Source organism: Corvus kubaryi, unplaced genomic scaffold (assembly GCF_017639235.1).
Source record: "Corvus kubaryi isolate FWS band 111438036 unplaced genomic scaffold, C.kubaryi_AGA036_p1.0 37312, whole genome shotgun sequence".
NCBI classification, from domain to species: domain Eukaryota; kingdom Metazoa; phylum Chordata; class Aves; order Passeriformes; family Corvidae; genus Corvus; species Corvus kubaryi.
Genome location: NW_024581098.1, coordinates 3,796,882 through 3,822,622, shown reverse-complemented (window position 1 = coordinate 3,822,622; position 25,741 = coordinate 3,796,882). Strand labels below are relative to the sequence as shown.

At 43.8% G+C, this 25,741-nt stretch overlaps 1 protein-coding gene and 1 long non-coding RNA gene across 6 annotated transcripts in view; one reads left to right on the top strand and one right to left on the bottom strand.

Moving 5' to 3' along the window:
• The window catches only part of DTNA (dystrobrevin alpha), a 223,463-nt gene that overhangs the window by 65,349 nt on the left and 132,373 nt on the right, over positions 1 to 25,741 (top strand). The window contains exon 1 of one of the 5 annotated variants that reach the window (XM_042029075.1): positions 25,299 to 25,321. The exons of the other annotated variants lie outside the window; for them this stretch is intronic. The gene's annotated coding sequence lies outside the window, so the exon portion shown is untranslated. Of the gene's footprint in view, positions 1 to 25,298; positions 25,322 to 25,741 lie in introns of those variants that run through there. 5 annotated transcript variants of the gene reach the window in all.
• Positions 6,149 to 19,512, bottom strand: LOC121665144. The gene is made up of 3 exons (XR_006016247.1): positions 19,414 to 19,512; positions 11,549 to 11,553; positions 6,149 to 6,161 (listed from the first exon to the last, which is right to left on the bottom strand). It is a non-coding gene; the product is annotated as an uncharacterized LOC121665144 (long non-coding RNA).

The following is a 25,741-nucleotide window of genomic DNA, read 5'->3' as shown; positions in this document are numbered from 1 at the left end:
AGGCTGGGATGGCACAGCACGTGTCCATACCACTGAACTCAGTCTCTAGGGTAGGGTGGCCACAAGCAAACAGCCTGCTGGAAATGTCTCTGGACTCTGCAAACTCCCAAATTCTGCCCAGGAGTCCTCTGGAGGAAGGAGGGCTGTTTAGGGCCAAAACCGTGCCAGGGACGCTGTGGTGCTGTAGCAGTGCAGGCAACAGCTCCAGCTCTCAGGAGCGTGTCCTTGCCCGGTTTCACTTACTAATATAGACATATTCTTATCAGGGAGATGGGACCAAATAAAGAACAAACCATGGTTTGGTTGCTGTCACTCTCCATGGTGTTGCAAGATGTGGCTATAAACCCTGTTGAATGCTGTAAGAGGTTATTGAATAATTCTGGGCAACCTGGCCCCCTAACAGCTCCCGAGTTAAGCTGGAACAAATCTGCTCTGGGAAAAGCCAGAGCCCAGCTTGACTGCTTTTCTTCTGCTGGGCAGGATCTTGCTGTCAGCAGGGTTTTCCAAGACACATTATCCATTTGCTTTCAAAAGCCATGAAAATATTTGTGGGGAAATCTTGACATTGGATATAAAAAAGTTTATCTCCTGGGCCCAGCACTATACTCGGTGTGCTGCAGTAAATCACTGAAGCCCTAATTTCTGGCATTAATTTTTTTTTTTCCAATTCCTCTATATCTGGAATTCTGTTTCCTCTGTTTCCAAAGAAGTATTTTTATTGGTACCTTTTATTGGTACCTCAATGCACATAACATGGTGATACTACTGTGGTTTAAGTAACAACACGTAGCTCCGTTGTCCCCGTGTTGCCAGATATTACCAATGTATGTGTGCAAACAGCTAAACAATCCAAATGGGACAAATTTGGGTTTGGAAGGAGACTGAGCTTCCAGGGCTTGTCAGCATCCATTCCGATAGATCCAAATTGCGTCAGGATGTGCTTGTATGTAGATGTGAGAGAAATCACAGTGAGGAGGTGAACTGAAGGACTGGCACTGCACAGCTTTCATTCCTTTTCAGAGGAGTTTTCCTGAGTCATGGCTGTGAAGGAAATATTTGTTGATGTGCACGATACTAAGCAGACAATTCCACACAGACTGTTAAAGTTAACTGCACAAAGTTTGTATCCATTTTTAAGTGTAATGTGAAGATCTGTTTGCTGGTTGCCCAAGTTGTTGTTTTCAAATACTGTAATAATGGGCATTGTGGGAAAGCTTAAACATAGTAGTGCTGCCCGTCCTGGTTCCACCTGTCTCACTGATGATCGCAGGGATGGAGCGCCTCTCATATGAAGACAGGCTGAGAGAGTTGGTGTTGTTCAGCCTGGAGAAGACTCCAGGAAGACCTTGGAACAGGCTTGTGGTACTTAAAGGGGATCTGCAAGAGAGCTGGAGAAGGAGAGAGAGACTTTTTACAAGGGCATGTAGGCATAGGACAAGGGGGAGGGAATGGCTTTAAACTGAAAGAGCTTAGGTTTAGATTAGATATTAGGGAGAAAATCTTTACTGTAAGGGTGGTGAGAAACTGGAACAGGTTTCCCAGAGAAGTTGTGGATGCCCCTCCCTGGCAGTGTTCATGTCCAGGTTGGAAGGGGCTGTGAGCAACCTGGTCTAGTGGAAGGTGTCCCTGCCCGTGGCCTGGGGGATTTGAACTACATGATCTTTAAGGCCCTTTCCAACACAAACCATTTTATAGTTCTGTGTTACCCACAATATCCAAAGGCTTAAGGAAAAAAAATTCACTGCTGTGTAGGCCAACTGAAACTGCTGAGCACTCTGCAGTTTAATCATAACAATAAACATAGTGACATTTTTAGGGATGTAGATTTATTTCTTTTCTTAGAAATAAATTCTGTGCTGAGTAAGCAGGCTACTTCTGTAGTTTCCTTGGCATAAATCAAAAATTTCATTTGACGTATAGATGAGATTCATGCTTTGGGGTAAAGTTTCTAGTTTAATTTGCAAATATTTCCATTTTCCTTGGGCACAAGAATCCTTCCGCTCATCCTCCTTCAGTCTGGTAATGTGGGAGCTTTGGTTTCCAGTTCAGTGTTCATAGTTTCATGCTTCTACAGTTAACACTCCCATAGTGTGATCAGATGAAGTTTTGGATGATGGTGATTCTCCATGTAATTTGCCATCGTTGGGTTTTTAAAGTCTCAGGCAAAGCAGAACTGTTGTATCCAGCTCAGGACTTGATCCACAGCCTAATATGGATGTAGAATGTCTCTGGCCTCAGCCTCTCTGAGCATGTTCAGAGCCTGCCAGGATCTCACTTTGGACTGTTTGCATGATGAATTCATCCAAAGCAGTAAACAAAATGTTGTTAATGCTCTAAATAGACTGCCCTGTTTCCTGGGTTCTCTGTGGTTCAGCTGTTATTTAACTTCAACAACACAATTTTTTTCAAATCAGAAAATTAGTGCTTCAGCTTTTTGTTGCATCTGTGCAGGGACATATAGCAGAACTGTGGCACTGTGAAGCATCTGTTTTGCTTATAAACTAAACTTTGAAGATAATTTTAGCTCTTCTTTAACGTTGCTATTGTCCTAGCATTTACAAATTCCCTGCTTTTAATGCTTACCCTGAGAATTATGTTGTAAATGTAATGCTATCATGCTGGAAAGAACTGAGCAGTTCCTGGGTAGGACATCAGTAGTCCTGGGCAAGCAACTCTGAGTGGCCCTGTTCGAGCAGGGGGTGGGAGCAGATGACCTGCAGAGGTCCCTCCCAACCCCAGCCACTCGGCAGGTCTGTGGCACAGTTCAGTTGCTGCCTCCAGAAGATTCCTCCTGTTCCTGTGAGAGCAGCCACCTGAGTGTGGATGTTAACCACCTACTTAATTTTTCCATTGTTTATAGTTGCCAAGGAAGAAGATTAAAACTCAAAGTCTCTCTCTGGTGGCATTGTCTCCCTAGGAGACCTTGGATCTGCATTCTCTGACCATGGTGTGTGGCCATATGGGTCAGCTGGTAGCGGGGGATCTGGACATGGCACAGCAGCCCACCTCAGTGGTTTTAAAAAGTAATACTATCTGTAGGAGAAGTCCTGTGGGTCCTAGGATGTGAACCAGTGTGTTCCAATTTCTATAAAAATACAGTCCAAAAAGAAGAAAAAAGACATTCCCTCTGGAATGTTATTTCTGGCCCTTGTTTGTTTGTGTTAAATGGAAAAGCTAAGGGGAAGAGACTTGTTTCTCCATTTTACCCAATGCCCTTGAATAGGAGGGATTCTCTTGCTAAGTTTTGTCTCTGACAACTACAGCTGGTAATCAATTCACCAGGTCCCCCCACTTGTGCTCCAGTGTATCGAACCTGAGAGTCATCGAAGAATTACACAAGCTGCTTTGTTTTTGGAGGTCTGAATTACCTTCAGGGAATTGCTGGACCTTCTGAAGTAGTAAGAAACTCTTCCATAGTATCGTGTGGCTGATCTCTGATCACTGTTAATCATGTGCTTTAAGTGTTCTAGTTGCTTTCCTTGTCATGGAATTAGTAACCACCAAGCCCTGTTGGTGTCCTCAGCATTTCCTTTGTAATGGCTTTGGAGTCATTACCCAATCCACTTAATTGCTATTAAGACCAAATGCAGGGGGGGAAGATACAGCCAACCACTACCACTACTCAGAGAGTAAGAGTTCAGACTGGAAAAATCTGTGTATTTGGATTGAGATGGAAATTGTGTTGTTTCTCCTGCTATCCCCAGCAGAATTATCTAAGTTACTGTTTGGAAGATGGGAAATGTAGGGGGGGTTTGTATGAAATTCATCTTCAGAAAAGAGTTAATCAGCTCTTGAAGACTAAATTATTTGGTACTGCATTTGGTTTTCAGGTTTTTTCGAAACTTAATAGATCTTTGATCTAACTAAATCTTAGATTATTTCTCCCGTCATTTCATTCTTTCCTGGTGTATCTCTAGCCCCAGACTAGACACCACTGAACATACAACATTGCTGGCATATAAATACTTTGGAGAGGGACCTAGTTTAGGGTGAAGACTGTGAGACATTCCTGACAACTAGCAGGAAAAAAAAGTATTAAAAAAAAAAGCATTGAAATTTTTTTGTCTCCCTAGTCCTTAAAAATGGCAAAGTAGTTCTTGATTTTATCCAGCCATTACTGAGTTCTTATGTAGCAGTAGGGGTAACCCATAGTGTTGTAGGTATTTTTCTTTTGTTCTCACCAATGGTCATGTAAACACATGGGTTGTGCTTTACTCTATTCAGGTAATTGACTCTGCTAGGAAAGAAGTGCTCAAATGCCCTTACTAAATGTCTTGTTTTGTCCTCAGTTTCCTTGAATTAGAAGATATTTATTTGGTACCCTCATTCACTAACCAGTTGTAAATGAAAATAAATTATTGTCTCATTTTTAACATCAACTTTCTGGGTTTTTTCCATAGGCTAGGATTTGGGGCTCTAGCACAGCCTTGTGCTAGAATGAACTATGCTGTGCTTGAATGGTCTTACGGTTTAAATGGGCCAGGTCAGTTGAATATTCAGTGTGCAAAGCTAAATTTACCAGTCCCTTAAGTAATATGACATCTTTGAAAAACACAGATAAGGTGTTTTTGTAATTCAGCCTTTTCTCTTGACAGCATACTTTTAAAGGACAAAATAAATAGGCGATTAAGGAAAACGGTTTCTGACCGATGTTCAGCCTTGGAAAGCTTCTTACTGCCCTGCCTATGAATCAGGAGGGTACCAGGGTTTATCTCCTTGGAGCACACACACGCACCTCCGCCTCCTCATAAATCTGCTGCTCGGTAGGTCGGCTCCCTGGGAGCTGGATCCATCCCTGTGGGGCTGTGGGACTGGCAGGGCTGCGTGGTGGCCTGACTCTTCCTCTGTCGTGCTCTGGGGTTGATGTGCCACAGCTCTTACTTTGCCTTGATCCCCTCCTCCCTCCTGCCGCGCACGGGGGAGATCTCCTAGCTGAGGTTTCAGAACGCTTCGGTCCTGGCTGGATCCTGCTCGCTTGGCAGCAGTAGGGCAGGGCAGACCCACAGCTGGCTCCAGCTTTCCTCACCGCCCTGGGCTCGGCAGGCAAGCAGGCAGATGCTACTCGAATCAGTGCAGGCAATCAGGAGACTCCCCTGCAGTATTTCAGCACAAAGAATCCACGCTCAGCTGCATTACCATGCTGGAAAAGCTTTATACCACCATTTTGCATATAAATAAGATTTTACTGGTGGTGAAAGACATACCTGGTGTAAGCTAAGAGGCTGGTGCACAGAGCAGTGTCCAGCTCTGGGCGCTAAAATGCCCTGGCCTTCTTGGATGAGGGACGTGTTGGATCACCTACCAACTCCTGTGCCAGGTGTGTGGAGAGCAGCATGGGCATGGTGTGGAGGGAGGGGAGCCTTGACCGTGTTAGATGCTGGGGCACTGGCAAAGTGTGTGCCTGAGATGGGGAACTGGATGTGCTTTCTGTGTCCAGTAATGTAACAAGCACAGCAAGAGTTATTTGTTGAGTTGAGAGAGGCCGTATTTTCCATAGGTGGCCAATACCCACACCAGTTGTTTTTTGAACCTTCTGTACAAATTGCCAAGGAGTGACAGAAAATAAATTGAGGCAAAGGATGAGTTGTAGCACAAACTGGTGAAACCCTGTTGCAAGTAACTGTTTGAAGGCTTGTTTTAGCATCTTGAAAGGAAGCAGGAATTCACGTGTTTTATTTTTAGCTTGCAAGGGAAGAGTTATTTAATGTTCCTTCATATCTCATCTCTGAAAATTTTCTCACTGAGGCAGGATCTGAAGTCCTGGAGCTGGTTAACCCAAGACTTGCATGCCTGTGAAAATTTATTTTTACAAAGGGGAATTACTGGAATTGCTTTTACCCTATAAAATTTTAAGCAGAACTGAGTCCAAACTCCAAAATCAGTAGAGTGTTAAAATACTTTCTGCTGCTGGCAGTGATTTGTGATTCACATTGTCGGGTGCATTTTGCTTTCAGGACCTCATAAGCATTTTCAGCTTTTTATTGCAGAGTTGTTTTTGTTGCCATTTGCTTTGATTTTGGCTCCCATTAGATTATGGGAGTTCTAATTTTTCTAAAGGAATATTTTTGTCCAAGATTTTAATAGTGTTGCTGTGACTGGGCCTTAAATCTCTAAGCAGAGATGGGATGAGCTACTCACAGCTAGTGCTGAAAAAAACCTCTCTAGCGTTTCCCTCTCCCCTCCTCGCAGGTCTCTGAGCGTCAGTACCATGGCTCATGCTTTAGGTTCCTGAAAATCAATGAAATATTTATGTTACTTGTTTATCCAGCAGCTGGATAATGAATAGGGTTGCAAGATGTTGCTGGTCAATACTCGCTCCTCTTGTCCGGTACTCTTGGGTCAACAAACATGCATCTTAACATCCTTGTGAGATTGCTCTTATTTTGCTTGCTTTTCTTTCCTGTGAGGCAGCAGAACAGTGTCAGCAGCAATGAAGTGAGAGCTATCATTTCCTCGAATGGGTAAGACAATCTGCAAAGCATGTATTAAAAATAAAACAGGAAGTCAGTGATTATCAATTTTTAGCAAACACGTTTCTGCTGATCTTCAGACTGATGCCTAACGGTAACAAAAGGAGAAGCTCTGCATCTGGGCAATGTAATTTGTAGTTATTTGTAGTATCTTTCCCTTCATTAAGGCATGGATGGTTTTTATTTGAAGGCCCAAGACCTGTAAGAATAATAACAGAGTCCTAATGTTGTTGGTTGTAAACAGCGTGTGTTGAACAGCATGGCTGGGATAAATAGGTATCGGGTTAAAAAAAAAGGGAGTGTCCTTTTCTTGTGCATTTACAGTTTTCTGAAGCAAAAGGCAGCATATGGCACTCCTAGCAAGGAGGAAGTCCCTCCTTTCAGAGACTCTCCCCCAGCTCAAGGAGTTAGTGATTGCTTCCCACCCTTATGCAGGAGTATTACTGGCATCCCTGTGCTGAGCGGCGTGCGTGTGGGTGATGGGAAATCAGGCTTCCTCCAGACCTGGCCACCTGCTTGCGGAGCAGCGATGGTGGTGGGAGGGGAATCCACTTGCCAGCAGGCTGAGAGTTTTGACTGATGTCTGTTCTCACTGCCGGAGAGGAGCCAGTGCTCTACTGCACGGGCAGCTTCTCCTTCTTGCATCTCTTTTCCCCTTGAGAAGAGTCAAGAGTGTTCATTTGGACCCCGCTGCAGAGGAGAGGGAACAACCTGCACACCTGCCAGGAAAGGGAATCCTACACAACTGCTCCCGCTCAGAAGAGATTCGGAGCTGGGCCAAACATTTCATATGTGGGTGATTAAAATTAGACTCCTGCATCCATATGTATGTTCTCATTTTGAAAACACTGCCTGGCTTGCTTTTCTCTCCTGCCTTTTATGTACTCCCATAATGGGAGAATGCTTCCACCTTTCCTGTGGCTTTGACAGTGGCCCTTGCACTCACTGAAAGTACATTTATCTTTTCTGTCTGTAATCATACCTGATCACAGGCCCAGGAACACAGCTCTGTCTTTCCATTTTCCACTAATACTCCCTTGACAAGTATCTTCTTGAAAGGGGAAAAAAGTGATAATCTCTCCTTTGGAAAAACAGCCAAGTTTTGCAGTGGACTTGGCTTTTTGCCTGTCCTCCCATGCTGCTTCAGCCTGAGCAAACTGAGACCTTCCTGCAACCCATGCTGGCTGATCCAGAGAAGTCCAGGTGTTGCTGGAAAGGCATCCTGAGGAAGAAGGGGAGAAGTAGCCAGACTGGCACAGCATTCAGCTGTGATGTGCTTGTCTGCAGCCTGTTCTGTTCACAAGCACCAAAACCACTGAAGGATAAAGAAACAGCAGGGCAGCGAGTGCATGGCTGCATGACCTCTGATTATGGAGGATGGAGACATGCACATACTAAAGCTGGTGGTACAGGAGAACTTCGTGCAGAATTCCAGCTTTCAGTGTCAGATGCATAAGATCACAGAGATGCTTATCATCATTAGTGATTTGTTCCTGAGAGTTCTGAAGCATTCCAAGACCCCAGTACTTCCAGAAAGAAATCCTTATGTTTTGAAATACTTCTGAGTATTTTTTATGTTCTCCTCTTAATGGCTCTTCGTAGGAAAATGAGGAGACTTCCTGGAATTAGCAACTGCTAGGAAAACCCTATTAATGCTGCTGTTTTATAAGCAGCCAGATGTCTGCATCCTCCTGCTTCACGCTGTGTACCCACTGCAGTCTAAGGGCTACCAGTGGGGAGAGAGCAGTGGGGACCCACATTGCCCTGGAGGCTGATTAGTTGGGTCATGTCATGCTTCAAAGACAGAATCCTTCCTTGGGTAAAGTCCTCTGGGCAAGGAAGCAGCAGAGCCTCCACTGTGCCATGAGTGCTTGGCTGGTGTGGACTTGCCCATCACCCTGGTAATTGCAGGGCTGTTCCTGGTCCTGGCCCTTGCACAGGGACGTGCATTCCCATACAGTTCAGCAGCCATCCCTGTACCTTTCCTGGGGAAAAACCTGCTCACACAGAAGTGCTGAAATATTTTCCCTGTTGGCGCACATCTTCGATGGTAAATCAAGGCTTGAATCCTCCCTACATGGTCCCAGCTCTGGGGCTTGGTGAGGGTGTGTGGGATCTCCCTGTGCTGGGTTTCCTTTCCTTTCCTCTGGAACAGCTACAAGCTGCTGGGTGCAGGCCAAGGCAGAGGCAGAGGAGGCAGCCGATGCACACCCCATTCTTGCCCTAACATGGAGCGAGGACAAGGCTGCAGAGCACACATAGATACAAAAGCTTTTTTTAAAATATCAAAACTAAGAACAAAGCACCTTGTATAGCAAAGTGAAGTTTGTAGCTTTTTCCAGCCTGGAAAAAGGCTTTTCAGAGCAGATAGTGCTGGCATTGTCTCCTAGCAAGTCTGCAGGCTTTACTCGAGGTAGTTTATCTCAAGCTGGTTTTTTCATTCCAGCAAATTTTAAATTGTCCTCCCAGACCCACAAAATTAAACAAAAGCAGTGACTTTAAAACAAAATATCCCAATAAAAAAGCCCAAGTGAAATTCGTACATTTTTACAGAGCATCTTCCAAAAGCCTGCCCAAAATTGTAGTTTTAAGAGGATTTGTACTTTATGCATAGCCTCTAAACATCTCCCTCCATCAGTAAGTTTTCTGGTGGCACGTGGAGTACAGCGGTACAGCACAGCCCTGCTAACACTAGAGATACATGTATTCATTGTGTACAAGCAAGAGGACAAGGTGTGTATGAAATACTTACAGAATTAGCGACGACTATTACTGTCATAAAAATGTTGGCAACTGAGCACAGGGGAGAAGCCAAAATATGTTCCCCAGAGAGCAAAAGGGGAGCAGGACTGAGCAGTTGGCTCTGGGAACTGAACCATCCCCATGTGTGCAGCCCCTGTGCATGCTGTCTCTTGCCTGGGAAGGCTGTTCCAGTCTGTCCCCCCACAAACAAAGGTGCAAAAGCCCTTACATTAATGAGAGGGGAAGATGGAAATTATCTACAGAGGAAGGAAGTCTTTTGAGAATCACATTTCAGTGACTTAAGGAAAAGCCTGTTTATAATAGTATCCTGTCAATAGGAGGTGTCTGTGTAGGTGTGTGTATATATGCACGGAATGTATGTGTATGAGGAGAAAGAGCTTTCACTGTGGTCTGTCAGCCTTAAGCACATGGCTGCTATTTTTCCTTAAACCCTGCAACTTCATTAAAAAAAAACCAAAAAACCCAAAAAAGACATTAAGAAACTCCCAAGGTAGAGTGCATGTGAGAGTGTGTGTGTGTGTGAGAGGGAGTATGAGTAACTTATCTTCACATTTAGCTGGAGCCTTGGTATTGTCAAAGCAGCTGAATCACTGCCTGAGTGCTGCCATCTTTGCCATGGTGATAATTTGTCAGAGTGCCAACACTGCTGCCTACTGTCTCCGAAGAGCTGACCTTGTGACAACATCAACACTCTTTCTTTGGCTTTTGCTGACATACTCTAAGCTTTGGAAACTGTTTTCAAAACAAATACATAATGAAGTGTTGTGCTTGTAAAAGCAATTGTGTTTCTGTCCATCAGATTATTTTAGGGCGTCTCGCCTGCCAAAGGGCAAAGTGAAGGAACAGACAGGGAGGACACAACTCCGAATAAAAAATAAGGGGCTTTCTTTATACAGGAATGATTCTTTATACAGGAATGATGGGAGTCAAAATTAACCGTTACAAAATCAGAAGTTAATGGTAAAGTGGCAGCTTATGACTTCTTGTGCTGTTCCATTGTAAACTTTTGTTTCTCAAGGCAAGGACAAGTAAGCAGAGCTCTACAAACAGGAAGAACACACAAGGGCCAAAAGCAAAGAAAGCTCTTGATTTAATGCTTGTTGTATACAGTCTTTCTTCATGCAGGCAGGAAGAAATTGCCATCTGAGATACTAATGGAGACTTTGCATCTAGACATTTGATATGGAGAAATGAGAGAGGCTTAGCTTAGCAAGTGGGGTAAAAGCATTGTCAGTACCTGAAAATACCAATCTTCTTGGCCCTAGGTTTACCCTACTCTGTACCAGGTGACCTGACAAGTTCATGCATTCCCCAGTTGTGGGGGATTATCTGAGCACTTTGTATTCCACTGTTCACATGCGTGTACAGGGCACAGCTGCAAAGGAAGCAGAACAAGCCAGACACATGACTCACCCCACACTTGCTATGGCTTTGATTGTGGGGACCAGTGGTGGTGAAATGCTGTTACTGATTTCTTCTTGCTGTCTTCACGAAACTAAATTAATATAGCACTCACTGGTGTCCTAAATGGCATTTCATGGAAAGGCTTTGTGATATCGGCAGCCAGGTAGCGGATGCGTGACAGGCTTTCCTTAGAAACTGCCATGCAATGCACAAAACCCATACATATGGTTAGGAAACAGCAGTTCTAATTTTAGCTATGGGGTTGGAAAATGCAGTTAGATTAAACCTACTACTCTGTAGGTTAAGATCAGAATGGAAGATGTAGCTAACCGAAGTTTGGAGGCAACATCTTCATGAGACGCCCCAGTTTTCACTCCCCCTCAGAGTTCTACTTTCAGGTGTTTCCAGAAAGGAGAACACTATAATTTATACCAGCATGTTTCCCTTGGAACATGTTTCCTTATGAAAGTGCAATCCTTCGGATTTGTTGAAGTCAGGTGAATATTTTATATAGCTGAAGTTTCACTTCTGCATGTAGAAGTAAAAGTTACCCTTGATTTTGCATAACAGAGGATAAAAATTGTGGTTTGTCCACTTTCTGATTTACTTGAAAAACCTCCAATGTAAAGCACTCTGAATTCAGCTTCTTCTGACACTTAGAGAAGCTTTGAGATTTGTGGGATTTGGCTCACACGCATCAATGTATTGCTCTGTCTTTATGTGTGTGTGTGTAACTATATATATATTTATATTTAATACGTTTATATATATATATGGTCAGCAAAACTGCAGAAAATTGTATTTGAGAGAACCAGCAAGCAAATTATATTTTACTATGCATTATTTTCCAGCTTGCTTGTTTTTGTGGTTTAGTGCTGGATTTTAACCTGCAAGTTTCTGGTTTGGTCTACATTTTCTTCTCCTATTTCTTCCTGTGTAGCACTTGAATCAATAGGCCAAAGAAACAAACAAACAAACAGGAGAACACTGAAAGCAGGATTTTCAATAATGTGGATCTAGCTTGCCATGGGACTTATTTTCAAATCTGTTGGCCGTTTTCAAGGCAGAGGGCTAGTCTGTTACTCATGGACATTGGAATGATACAGCATCTCAAATGGCAAAGAGTGAGTGCTGCAAGTTGCTGGGCCTGTTTTGTGTTGCCTAGATGGGATGTGCAAGTTTAGCTTTGAAAGGAGCATTTGTGCCTGAAAAAAAAAGAGGTTTTGTTGCCCTAACCAAAGACATACCTTGGAATGGAAATCTGAATGGTCTCCAAGCTATGGTGGACAGGCAGTGACTAAATCTTTTAAAACATGGCCACCCATATGCGTTCAGATTTGGGAAGTCTTAGGAGCTTGTTGGGTGGGCCATGTCTAAAATGTTTGCGTGAACCAAGCTTATAACAGAAATTTGGTGCAAATTAGCCTCCTGAGATACTCCTGAAAGCTTAGTTGTCTGTGCAATGGAAACATGATTTTTTCTGGGAGTGAGAAAATTCAGTCGTTTAGTGCCTGAAATTAGCTCACAAGACACACGGGTTATAATTCATTCAACTTTATATTAAAAGCAGACACTAGGTTTTGGTGCACTGTTTCCCAGCTAAATGTCAATCCCCTGTACAGCAGAAGCCTGCTTCTTACAGATTTAGCTTCTTCTGGATGGATGGCAAGAAGGACTTTCAGAACTTTCCAGGGGACTGTGCACTCTTACTGGGAGTGCATGATTTTTAGCTAATGGGTTTATTAGCTTATGCAATTTTCTTCCTTCTTGTGTGAGTGGGATCGCACAGCAGAGACCCTCCCGGCATGCAGCCCTTAATAATAGGTAAGGACGATTTTTTTATCAAAGGACAAATGAGAAATTGCTCCTTGGGAGAAAGCTAATTTGAGGCTATCTGAGGCAGACATGCTAGGATTTCTACCAAATAGTGCCTAAAAAATGCAAATTGCTTTTAAAAAATGAATACTGCTTGCGTGTTGGCTTCTGAAACCAAGGGAGCCGTGCATTAGCTGCTCAGTGAGCAGAGTATCAAACTGGACCATAGAAGGAGAAGAGGAAAATACCATGGGAAACAGGCCTGGAGGCTGAGCCAGATTTTTTCCTGGTTTTGTGCATAAAAAGGTCTTGTCACAGCCATATCCTTTAAGCCCTGTGGAGTCAAGATGCATTGCCAAGAAAGGCTTTTGCATCTCTGATTGCATGCTGCCTCCTCCACCAGCCTGTATTTTTCTAAAAATAATCCTGATTTCATACCTTAGCTGATGGACCTTCTAGCAGCCACAATAGATGCAGCCTCCCAGGAAAACACTCAGTAATATATAAAAGCATTGGATCCACTCTTTGAGGGAGGTTGTACAGAGCTTTTGAAGAGGCATCCTTTGTATTTTGAGCTGTGCTAAAAAGTAGTAAGCTTATTCCAAGCCCTTTCTGCTTCCTTGGAACAAACAAGTTGCTGCTGAATACCAGGTATCTTATTCAGCAGAAGAACAAGAATTCATTTTTTTTCTTCAAAACAAACAAGACAAGAAGTCACTTGGCAGGGGGGAAAGAAAAGATTTGTTTTCCTGTCTGTGGGGAGATTTGTCAGGCAGCACAGCCTGAAACGTCTGCTCGGGGTGTGTGACAGTCACTAACAGTCGAGGGAGCATCCTGAGACAGGTGTCATATTCTCCATTTGATAAGCAGGGAGAAAAGCTGCCCTGCACTGGCAGCACAGCTTTTGTGGGTTCTGGGTCCGTGTTGCTGCACTGTCAGTGACAGATCCCTTCTCCCACACGCACTGCTCAGCCCTCTTCATGGCACCATCCGCACAGCTGTATCAGCTCCTGTATCCACTTGGCTCCCAGGAAGCTTCTACGCCAGATCTGCTGCTGGAGCAGCAGTAATGTACAGCTGTGCATATTGTGGATGTAAGAGCTCGCAGGCAGCCCTGAGGTGTCATGCATGTATTCATCAGGGTGCCAGAGGTAGGAAAAATATGCTGATGGTCGTTCAAAACCTTTTCCCAGCACAGAGATGACTGTGGCTTGGTGACTTCCTGAGCCAGAGGTGAGGTCTCCACATTTAACAGCTTTAGAATATGATATGGTGGTGTGAATGTCCCCAGCCTTCATTCCCTGGGCCAGGCTTGGCTGTCTCTCTTCTGAGTGATGCTTTTCCTCTCCCATTTTTTTTTCCACAGCAAAATACAAAGGAACTGGTGGAGTTTGATATATGCCTTGTAGTAATGCTGCACCCAGAACTGCCTAGACCTGACTGAGCAAAGCTGGACCTTAAAATTCACTGTGGATATATCTGTGTCCATAAGGTTTCCCATAACCAGATGGCACCAGAGCAAACCGTGCAAACATTGATACAGCAGGCAGCACTTCCATGTGGTGGATTGACCCTGGGTTGACTCCAGGTGCCCATCAAAGCTTCTCTGTCACTTTCCTCCTCAGCTGGGCAGTGAAAAGAAAATACAATGAAAGGGTCATGGGTCGAGATGAGGACAGAGGGATATTGCTCAGCAGTTAATGTCACAGGACACAGACTCGACTTAGGGAATGTAGTTACATTCATTATGCAGTCAAATCAAAGGAGGATAATGAGAAATAAAGCCAAATTTAAAAACACTTTTCCCGTACCCTTCCCTTTCCCCAGGCTTAGCTTCACTTCCAATTTTTCTGTACTTTATTCCTGCCGGTAGCACAAGGGGGGACAGGGAATGGCAGCTGCAGTCAATTCATCACACGTTTTCTCTGCTGATTCTTCTTCCTCAGGGGGAGGACTTCTCATAACTCTTCCTCTGCTCCAGTGTGGAGTCCCTCCCATGGGAGACAGTTCCCCATGAACTTCTCCCACATTTGTCCTTCCCACTGGCTGCAGTTCTTCATTAACTGCTCCAGCATGGAGCACAGTGGGTTCACAAGTCCTGCCAGTAATCTGACTCCCATGTAGGCTTCTTTTTCCATGGGGCCACATGTCAGGAACCTGCTCCAGCATGGGCTTCCCATAGTATCACATCTTCCTTTGAGCATCCACCTTCCTCTGGTGCGGGGTCCTCTACAGGCTGTAGATGTGTATCTGCTCCACCATGGACCTCAATGGGCTTCAGGGGAATCTCTTCTCTGATGCTGGAGCACCTCCTCCTGCTCCTTCTTCACTGATCTAGGAGTCTGCAGAGCTGTTTTCCTCACATATTCTCATTCCTTTCTCCCTCTGCAATCATTGTGCTACTACCATTGCTGGTGGGCTCAGACTTGGCCAGCATCAGGTCTGTCTTGGAGCTGGATGGCATAGACTCCATTGGACATGGAGGAAAAGCTTCTAGCAGCTTCTCCCAGAAGACAGCCCTGTAGCCTACCCTCTACCAAAACCTGTCCACACAAACACAATACACAGCATCATGGAGAGTTGTCCTCTGCCATTTCAATTGATCAAGAAACATTTAACAGAAAAGCCTCCAGCAGTTTCTGTCACCCAGGAACATGCACTGGATCAAGAGTAAAAATCAAGAGGTGATTACAGTGTGACTACAGCTGTAGTGCATCAAAGAAGGCAAGCAACACCGATGGCATCCTTGTGCAGGTGTTGGCCAGCTTATCCCTGGCTGTTGTTTGACAGTACAGCACATCAAGCTTTTGGCTCCTAGAAGCAGCTTTGGGGTATCTTAATACCTAGCACTGGGAGAGGAGGTGGCAAAACACTGATCCCTGGCTCAGTCACTCAAAAAGCACTCACGGAGTGACCTTCAGTGCGCAGTGTCAAGCCAGCGTAAGCTGTGCTTCGTATGCTGAGGCAGGTTTGACAGCAACGTGCTTGTGTGACAGTCTCAGATGAAGGTCAGGTTTGTGCTGCTAGAGTGACCTGTCTGTCACAGGCTGCTTCAGTGGCCATGGCATCCCAGCATCAGCTCGAGCGTGGAGGGAGTGGGTTGAGCACTTTGTGTACACACAGCAGGAGGATCAAGTGGGTTTCGGGAAAAAAAAAACGCCAAGTGAAAGGCTTTCCCTTTGTCTTGTCCTGGGTCTTATCACCTGCACAGAAATGTGTGACCTTCATTTAAAGACTTCTTTTCTCTGATGTAAGTATCCTAATCTTCAGCATTATGGCTAACTCAGTGTGTCTTAGCATCATCCTGATGGTATACAATTTCACAGCATATCAGCGGTTCATTTCTCACTCTCCATCCCACATTATAAGAGGTTTCCCCTAAAATGTTAATTGCCCAGTCTAATAAGCATAGACATTTTTACTCTGACTTACTTCACCTTTAGAAAATACTCTGGAAGTTAGCAGTCATTTGGCTCGGTTGCACCGGAAACACCCACAGCAAAATCGGTACAGTCACTGTGTTTATACTGCTGTGAATAAGGAGCTGGATCCACATGCCTCTGGCTGTGCAGAGGCACAGTAGGTCCTGCAGCCAAGTGCCCTTTGAGATTTGGAGAAGAGTCATAGTTTTGCTTTCACTCTGTGGCCAGAGTTCAGTGTAATTTTAAGGCCTTAGTGGGAAAAGCAAGAACATAACAGCCTATGTGTGAACAGTATTTGAAACTCTGGGAGTTGGGGCAAGGGGAAACCTGGGTCTATAAAAGCATTGGCAAGTGCTATTTTGCCTTACATTTGAAGTAGTGAAGTGTTCAGTAGTTAGTGAAACATACAGCATTCACAAACAGAAAAAAACTATTGAGAGTAAACAAAGGTTTTCCCAAGGGCATTTGGAGCTGCTCAGTTTAGAAATTTAATCTGAAGGTCTCTTCTCGGTGAAATGGGCTTTCGATTTGTGTCTTACCATTTCGTTTTTGATGTGATTGGATTGGAAATTGTGGTAAGATACTGGAAATTACTTCAAAATCCTGTACCATTTAGAGGTCCTATATACAACAAGAGGTCTACAAAAGCCTGTACTGTTTAGAAGGGCTATGCAACAATGTCAGAGCTGTATTTATGGTTTTAGCAAATAAATTTTTCAGGCTGTCAAAATAAACAAGAAAGAGGTTTCTGACATACACACATTGTATTTGGTCTTAGCACATACCTGGGTGAATTTCTTGAGGAATCCTTGCCTTCCTCAGAAGATGGTGCCTTTCATGTCACTTAGGTAAGGATTAAGCACTATTAGGCAGAGGGATGAAAACTGGTGCAGTTGCTTTAGTGAGACGGTGGGATGCTTAGACTTTTAGCTCACTTGATTTATTGCTCAATTATTAGACTGTGCCCTGACACTGATATGTGAGAGACAGGGAGAGCTATACATTTCTGCCTGATTTCTATTAACAGCCTCCCAAATAACAGCCTGTGTTAACAGCTGCTTTATCCTTTTCATGTTCAGGGAAGAAATGTCTGAAAGCTTTTATACTGTCCAAGTGAGTTGCAGAGAGAAAGAAGGAGCCCTCATCTCCAGCTCAACCTTTATGAGCAGTCCATTTATTTTTTCACAAAGAGCAGTGAAATCCAAGGCATGTTGTAATGCTCATTGCTATTTTCTTATCTCCTGATTTATGCAACAGTTTAGAGAGAGGCTTAACAGGTATGTAACTGATGAACTGTTAAGGGCTCCATGTTCAGGACATCTGGTGTATCACGTGAGTGATGAGTGCAAATCAGCTGATCAATCAGTTTCTCTAATGCTCTTCACAGCTAATCTTTATGTTGATCCTGGTGGAGGGAGCGATGCCTTTGGTTAAGAAGGAATGGTATTTTACACTGTGCAGCTACAGTGCAAGGAGGATGTGTGTGTGTTATGTGAGATAATTTATTATGTGAGATAATTTAACTGTCCTTCTACATGTTTGCATGGAGTAAGAAATGTGAAGTACTCAGGCTGCTTGGAGCTGACACTGCCGATGTTGTTACAAGACACAGGAAACATAAGAACTGAAAATTCTGAGAAAATCTCCATTAAGACCCAAACTGACACCAGGCTGGGTTTCCTGAGCAGCTCCAGAAACTACTGATAGGTTCATATGAGCATGAATTAATGATCATTAATAATAGGTACAATTCATAGGCGAGGGATGTGTGCCTTGCAAGAAAGTTTCCTTTATAGCTGCTCACACCTTCCCCTCTCTATTTTCACCATCATTTGGCTCTGCTGTGTCCCTTCTCTCCTGCTCTGATCCTGTCTTTCAGCTTGTCTTTACCTGTTACCGAGCCCACTTCTTCCCTCCTCCTCCCCAATGTCTTCTGGTGTCCCCGGCTGCTCTCCTGCCCAGGAAATCCCCTTTCTCCAGACTGTCTATGGTCTGGCTTGCTTGCTTTCCTCTCTGCTGTAACAAACACTGACCAGGGACTCAAAGGAACAAGGTAGTCCTTGTCTTCATGTCAGGCTGGCGCTGAGCCTGTTGGGTTATTGTCCAGACAGTGCTAGCAGGAATGGTCTGTCTTGGATATTTCTAAGCTTCTTGTCTATGTGATCTTATTATCACACCAGGCTCATAAATGTCTGTGTCCCCAGAAAAATGCTGTGAGATAAGATGTGCTATTAATCCAGTTTTATAGACAGGGGACTGGAATCAGAACAAACAATGAATTAAGCCAGAATCCTCCTGAATTACAAATTAGGAGCATAGTGCAACTTTATGAATATAAAGCTCTTTGTTTCAATTTGCCTGGACAGTTTTTTAAGTATGATTGCGAAAGAATGTGGTTATGTGGGACATGGAGAAGGCTGAGCTACTCAGTTGCTTTTTTTGGTTCAATTTTTACCAGCAAGTGCTCCCACCACACCGCCCAAGTCACAAAAGGTAAAGGCAGGGACTGGGAGAATGAAGAACCACTCAGTGTAGAAGAAAATCAGGTTTTAGACCATCAAAGAAACCTGAAGGTGCAGAAGTCCATGTGACCTGATGAGGTGGATCCATGAGTCCTGAGGGAACTGGCAAATGACGTGGCTAAGCCACTATCCATCATACTTGAGAGGTTGTGACAGTCTGGTGAAGTTCCCACTGACTGGAAAAGAGGGAGCATAAACCCCCATTTTTAAAAAGGTAAAACAGGATGGATTTGATGGATGGACCACTCAGTGGATAAGGAATTGGCTGGATGGTCACACTCAAAGAGTTGCAGTCAATGGCTCGATGTCCAAGTAGAGAGCAGTGACTTGTGGCTTTCAGGGGTTGGTATTGGGACCAGCACTGCTGAACATCTTTGCTTGCAACATGGAGAGTGGGATCGAATGCACCCATACCAAATTTGCAGATGACAGACTTGTGTTGTGCAGTCAACATGATGGAAGGACATGGACAGGCTTGAGGGTTGGGCCTGTGCAAACCTTACAAAGCTCACCCAGGGGCAGTCCCATGGATTGAGACCAGCCCAGAGGAGAAGGACTTGGGGCGCTGGTGGATGAGAGGCTGGACATGACCCAGCACTGTGCTCTTGTTTCCCAGAAAGCCGATTGTGTCCTGTGCGACATCAAAAGCTGCATGTCCAGCAGGCCGAGGGAGGGGATTCTGCCCCCATACTCATCTCCTGGCACCCCACCTAGAGTGTTGTGTCCACTTCAGGGGTCCCCAACACAGGAACAACATGGACCTGCTGGAGCAAGTTCCAAGGAGGCCATGAAGATGATTAGGAAGCTGAAGCACCTCTCCAGTGAACACAAGCCAAGAGAGTTGAGGCTGTTCAGCTTTGAGAAGGCTCCAGGGAGTCCTTAGTGTAGCCTGTCCCTACCTGAAGGCAGTCTACAAGGAAGCTGGACAGAGACTTTTTAGAAGGGCTGACAGTGAAAGGACAAGGGGCAATGGCTTTTAACTGACATTAGGTTGAATGTATGGAAATTTTTTATTACAAGGGTGTTGAGGCACTGGAACGGGTTACCCAGAGATGTGGATGCTCCATCCCTGGAAGTGTTCAAGGCCAGGTTGAATGAGGCTTTAAGCATCCTGGTCTAGTGAAAGGTGTCCCTGCACATGGCAGGAGTGTTGGAACTATATAATCTTTAAGGTCCCTTCCAACCCATGAATCTGTATTGGGAAAAGTCCCAGCCAACTTGGCTTTTCACAGTACTTTGTAAGAAAAGGTCTCATATTTCACATGAAAATTTTGAACTCTCTGAGCAATGCTTGCTGCAGTGTCTGAGCAGATAAGCTGATTTCAATTACCTTTCGTTTGATTGCTTTATATTTGTTTGCAGCAGTGTCATTATATTAAAAAAAAACAAAACAATAAAACCTAAAAACCAAGATTTATTTGAAAGTACCAGTACTGGATTTAGCTGTAGCAAAAGTTAAGTGAAGTTAATCACTGCTGGGGAAAATGGAGGTTTAAACTGACCTCACAGGAGAATAAATCAGGAACTGAACAAAGATTTTGAGATGCCCTCAAGGGAAACAGAGGTTGCAGTACTGAGCTGCAAATAGTGCCAGGTGTGGGCTGACTACACAAAGGGGAGAGTCCTGATTGCCCTTCTCTCAGTTGGTTCATTCTCCTTCCTGCCAACTGTACTAAGCAAGAAAAATGGACCAAACAGAAGAACTGCTAGGCAAGCTTCCCATTTGGAAAATCAGAGCTACATGGGCTTTCTCGTGCACTGTCTGTGATCCATTTGCTCTCTGCAGACAGGGTGAGGTACCCAGGTGCCTGGCATATTCGCAGAAACTGGTCCTTTGCATCTGTGTGTTGAGAATCAGAATGCTGGAAACAAGTCCTCGGTACACCTCCCCACTCATTCCTCCAGGCTCGAGAGACTCTGAGCCCAGGATCCCGTGTTGGGCCAGTTCAAATACAGAATGGCACCAGAACTGGAAAGTTCCCTCCACACTCAGCCACTAGTTTCAAGTATGTATTGCAAATACTTGAGTACAAGTGATTTCTAACATGAGTGTCCTTATGCAATTTTTTTTCTAAAACCAATTTCCTGTTGTAAACCAAAAATATACCCAGTTATGAATGATGTTGCTTTTACTGTATTCCTTAAGACTTTACAACTTGCCTCGCATCCCTTGCTGGAATAATTTCTAAAATATAATGTTCTCAGTGATACCAAAATATAAATTACAATTTGCTATAATTTCCAAGCCACATTTCATTTTGAAGTATTTTTGCAAAGTGTATGATGTGTTTTACTGTTAAAATAATTTCCATATGGAGAGCAACCTTGTTTCTACTGAACTAGAGAGAAACAAAAGTTTTGGTCTCAGGTGGAGCAAGTTCAGGAGCAGAATTTCAAAGGAAAAAGTAAAAACAGAAATCCACAGTTTTCCCTGAATATTAGTATTGAACAATCAGCTTTGATTTTTAAGTAAATGGTTGAATATGGTATTTTCAAGGTAAGTGTAGAGCCTGCTCGCAGATAGATCCTTTGAAAACTAATTTTAGGTTACAGTTTCTTTGAAAAGTTTGTCATAGTTAGTCATAATAAGAACCTGTTGAAGGCAAAGCAAACAGGTCTGATGGACTAATGGTACCAGAGGACAGTCAGCATGGATGTAGAGTCACATTGCTTAAGCTGTGGGGTGTATTTGTCCCTTCTTCTCCAGTATAATGAGATAAATATATTGGTCTGTGCAGTTTGCGTTTTGGGCCTTTACTTCCCCCACCCCAGAAAGCTTTCAAGTGCAGGAGTCCATATCCATTTCATTATGCATTTTTTTATCACAGTTGAATGGCCTGTTGTGCTCATGTTGGCTGTGGGTGCTCTGTGATCTGCAGACATTTCAGCAGTTTCTCTAGTGACTGCTACCCTGGCTGCCCAGGCCAGATGCCCAGGACACGCAAACATTTTATTTGCATTCTTGGTCCCAAGTGCTGACTTGCTCAGTACTAGTTAATTAAAACTGGTTTAATCATCTGCAGCTGTATTCAGTTTGACTTCTTCACATACGAATTCCTAGCTATCTTCTCCCAGCATTTATCTGTAGATTTGTTAATAACATCTGTAAAGATAGATAAGGATAATGTCAAGATTATCTATATTTACGCAAGTGCTTCATTTGGAGGCCCACAGTGTAATGCACCAGTCATTCCCACATGCTGGAATCCCAGGAGGGCAGTCGCCTTTGTTTCCTGGGCCAGAGTACACTTAACTCTGCAGGTCATAGAGGGTTTTCTCCTGCTGTGCTTGATGTGGAGAATCGTCCCTGAGAATGGGCGCCTGTTAGTCACCCGAAAGGCTCTGCTCTTTCTGCTTGCAGGTGAAAATATAACAGGATTCTTGTGTATCATGAACATTCTTTCCCCCTTACACAAACATCCAGTGACTCAGGTTTCCTTTTGTCCAAAATTGCTGAAGAGGTGCTTTAGAAAGAAGAACAAGTTGGGTCGGGATGCAAACAACAGACACTGTTTTTAATGTGTTCAGAGCTGGCTAAGGAGAAATGGATCCCACAAAGTTCAGAATAAGTACAGGATTTAGAGGGTTTAGGGGCACTTTACAGCTTCCATCACAGGTGAGTAGTAGCTGAGAGAAATCCTTCCTGTCATATAAATGTGTTTTGCTGATTTACATCTGGAAGAAAGACAAGATCAGGGGTTCTTGCATGAGCCTGGGGAGAAATGCCACCAAACCTTGTACATCCATGTGCTGGGAAAACAGGAGTCAAGGTGCAGGTACAGCACTAGCCTGCAGACTAGAAACTCCTGTCTTCAGGAAGGGCTGGATCTGGAAGGGAATAGCTCAGCATGTCCTCAAGCTCCCATACACTGTCAGGGGCTTCCAGTGTCTCTCAGGTGTGAGGAGTGAGTACTGGGGTCCTGGCCTCTCTTCCCATGTGCCAGGTACACATGAAATAAAAGATTATTTTGCAGAGCAGAAGGAGAAGGGGAGAAGTTTAGTGATGCATTTACACTGGTGTGCATCTTTTAGTAGAACTGGAGTGGAAAATTTGAGGCTGCAGGTGAAGTGAGATGGGGTTAGATACAGCTCATTGACAGGCAATTGACAGTCAGTGAGGGGAGATGGTAGCACACAGTGCTAAGTTTTAGGACAGGTGTGGGTGAAACATGTCATGGCACTGGGAGATCTGGCTTCCCAACTGTCTCTGCTGATCTTTCATATGCAATCAAATCAAAACCTTCCCTATTTTATAATTTTTGTCCTCTTTCATCTTTTGTGCTATGGATGGCAGTCCTGTATATTCTTCCTGTATATTCTTCTCAACGCAAAATTCGAAGACTTAGGGATCATGCTTCCATTTAAATGCTGAGGTTTAGTGTGGTCAGGGGATCAGATGAAACACCAAGGGGGATTGGTCATTTATCTCTTGTACTTCATCCACAAATTTAGCCAGAAATTAATTTTAATTTGTTTTGTTTTCAGGGAAAAGTATGGGCCTGAGTGTTGCCATAATATGTGGCATTTTATAAATTGTCAAACATTGTTTCTAAAACTATTTTGATAACACTCAGATCTGTTGGGTTCACAGTTACAGATGCCTTCTTGCTATGGTGATTGTCTGATACAAATACCAAATGTTGCTATTGAAAGAAAAACAGCTGTAGTTAAATTTAGGTAAAACTTAAGGAAATAAAATGTTGCCAAAACAAAAATGATAAACTGAGAATCCGTTCCAATTTTTCAGCTGATACTAAAACTAGAGCTTAAATTAACAACAGTGACTTTGCTAAAATACATTTGACCACATTTTTCAAAATATAATTAAGAAGTTTCCTTGTTCAGTAAAAATTAAAACTACTGTTTTACTTAATGTGAATGCAGTTTGCATTGGTGCTGTATTTTTAAATGATCAGGAACCTGATCCTGAGAGTCACTTTTCCAATATGAACCTCGAGGCCATTTCAGTGTGGTGTTTTAAGAGGTGTGTAGGTCTCCTCAGGAAGGTAGGGACTGTTTTGCCTCCTTTTTAATCATCATTCCTTCGTTTCCCCGCATTGGCCTCTCTAGAGCAAAAGGCTGCTTATCTACTCAAATGGAATGGGAACTTCTTGTGGAAAAGCACCAGGAGAAGATACTCATTTGAATATAAGTAGGAAATGAATCCAGCCTGCCAGAGCTGGAACCCAAATGTATTAACTCTTTACAGACTCTTCTGCCAGAATGCCTTATGCCAAAACTCTGTATGGAATGTTTTTAAGGGAAGTGAGTTGGATAAATGTCGGGAGAAGGCAAACCAGACAGCTGGCTTCAGCAGTACTTGTGCTGCCCACAGCCTTGACTCTATCCAACAACCCCAGATGGATTCCCCAGCAACCCAGCTCAGGAGTGCTACCTCTCCTGGGTACTTCAGTTCCTACTCTCTCTCACCGTGTTGGCCCCCTATTTTCAAGCTGCCCTTGGCTGTGGTTCATACTCTTTCTGCATACTGTTAAGGGGACAGCTGCCCACAGCTGGTCCCCGCCTTTCTGGGGACCCCCTCCCCTGCAGAGCCATGCACAGGGAAAAAGAGGTGGATGCAGGAAAGGGTCTTCCAGGTGAGCCCACCAGACATGGGTTGAAACGACTTGCCCCTTTGAGATTTGGGAATAGGGTTGTTAAAGTAATTGTGAAGTTTGTTTCAGGCTTCATGTCTGAAGATTGCAACAAACCGGTTGCAGCTGAAGCCAGAACCCTGTTCAGCCATCTGAGTTGATGGCAGGCATCCAACCTGACTAATTTTAGCCAGGATGCTCTTCCGTTTCCTGTGCAGCATTTCACACGTCAGTGAGTCAAAGTGAAAGTAGGTGTGGATATTATGAGCGAGGTCCCAACTTGCACTTAGAGCTCTGTGGACATGGCATGTGTATTGTATGGCCAGATGAAAGCAGCGAGATGTCCTACTGCAGTGCCCTCAGCTGGGCACTGGAGAGTGTTTGATTTGCACAATGACAAAGTTCACTGAAACATGATGATCAGTTTATTTCATTCTGTCTTCTTGCAGCTTTCCTTTTGTTCCCCATACAACTGTACTTCAGCATACTCCCAACAGGAAAGTCAGGCTTTCCTTGGTAAAAGTAATTTAAAAACCAGTGTTGTGGTTTACCTACTGTTTATAATTACATTTTCCTCTAAGATTTCTCTAGAAAGGCTTTTACATTCATCACAGGTCTGTGCCTTGTACTTACCTTCCATTCTAATAGCAGATAGACACAGTTATACCTACACATTATTGTAATTGTTGATGGTGCCCTATTTAGTTCACCATTTCTTTCTGTTGTAATAGATTCCCTGAATCTGTCCATTTTTGCTTTTGCTAAACTAAAAAAAAGACACATTAACATGCTTTCAAAGAGATTTAGGGAAACCACTACATCCCAGTGCATGAATTAAAAAAAATGCTAATAGGCCCATAAATGAAAATCAGTTGTTGTTTTTATTTCAAATAGTTGCATCTCTGTTAATGCAAGATTTATTGGTTTCCAGTCCTCCCAAGGCTTAGGAATGAGCTTAGTTGGACTCCCTGAATTCATAAGCAGAGTTTCTTCCACACAGCAGAGCAGGGGCACAGGAGCTGGCTAAGTTTCAGCAGATCCTGTGAGCCTCACTTGTGCTTTGGCTGCATGGGTGCACTGTGACCTCCAGCAGTGAGTCTGTTCAGAAATACCAGCTTTGTTAGATGTAATACAAGGCCTTCAGAGAGCCAGTTTACATCTGATTTTCCTGCTGGAAGTCGACCAGATGATGGAGATGTGTTCTGCAAAATGGGATGGATAAAATGGCAGAGGATTTAGGCTTGTACACACAGCCTTACCTGTGCTTGGTTTGTCCATCATCCAGGTGGAGACTGCCTTGGGCCAGCACAAACAGCAAGGTGGTGGACCAGGTAAGGCAAGGTTCAACCTGTGTTTGTCTAAAGTCCATGCATGAATGTGGATTTGGATCCTCTCCAGAATTCTGGGGCTCTTCTCGCTTACAGGGAAATGTTCACTCAGTTAAGAGCAGTGAGGAGATGGAAGTATCTCAGACACGTTGCTGCTTCCTGCTGATCTCCCAAACTTATTTAGGCAAGTTGCTAAAAAGGGCAAAAGATGGGTATTGGCAAAGCACTATAAATAAAAACATTTGGGGTAAGATAATAAAGCAACATGTAAACTTGCAGCAAAATCCTACTTTTTCAAAAATGTTGATGAGCCATGAAGTGCAATCAAATATTAAAGTAAGAGTTAAAAATACTTTTAGCTTAATGTACTTCCCTTAATCTCATCTGTGTTACTTTTATTCTGTTACTACTCTCCTCTGCTTT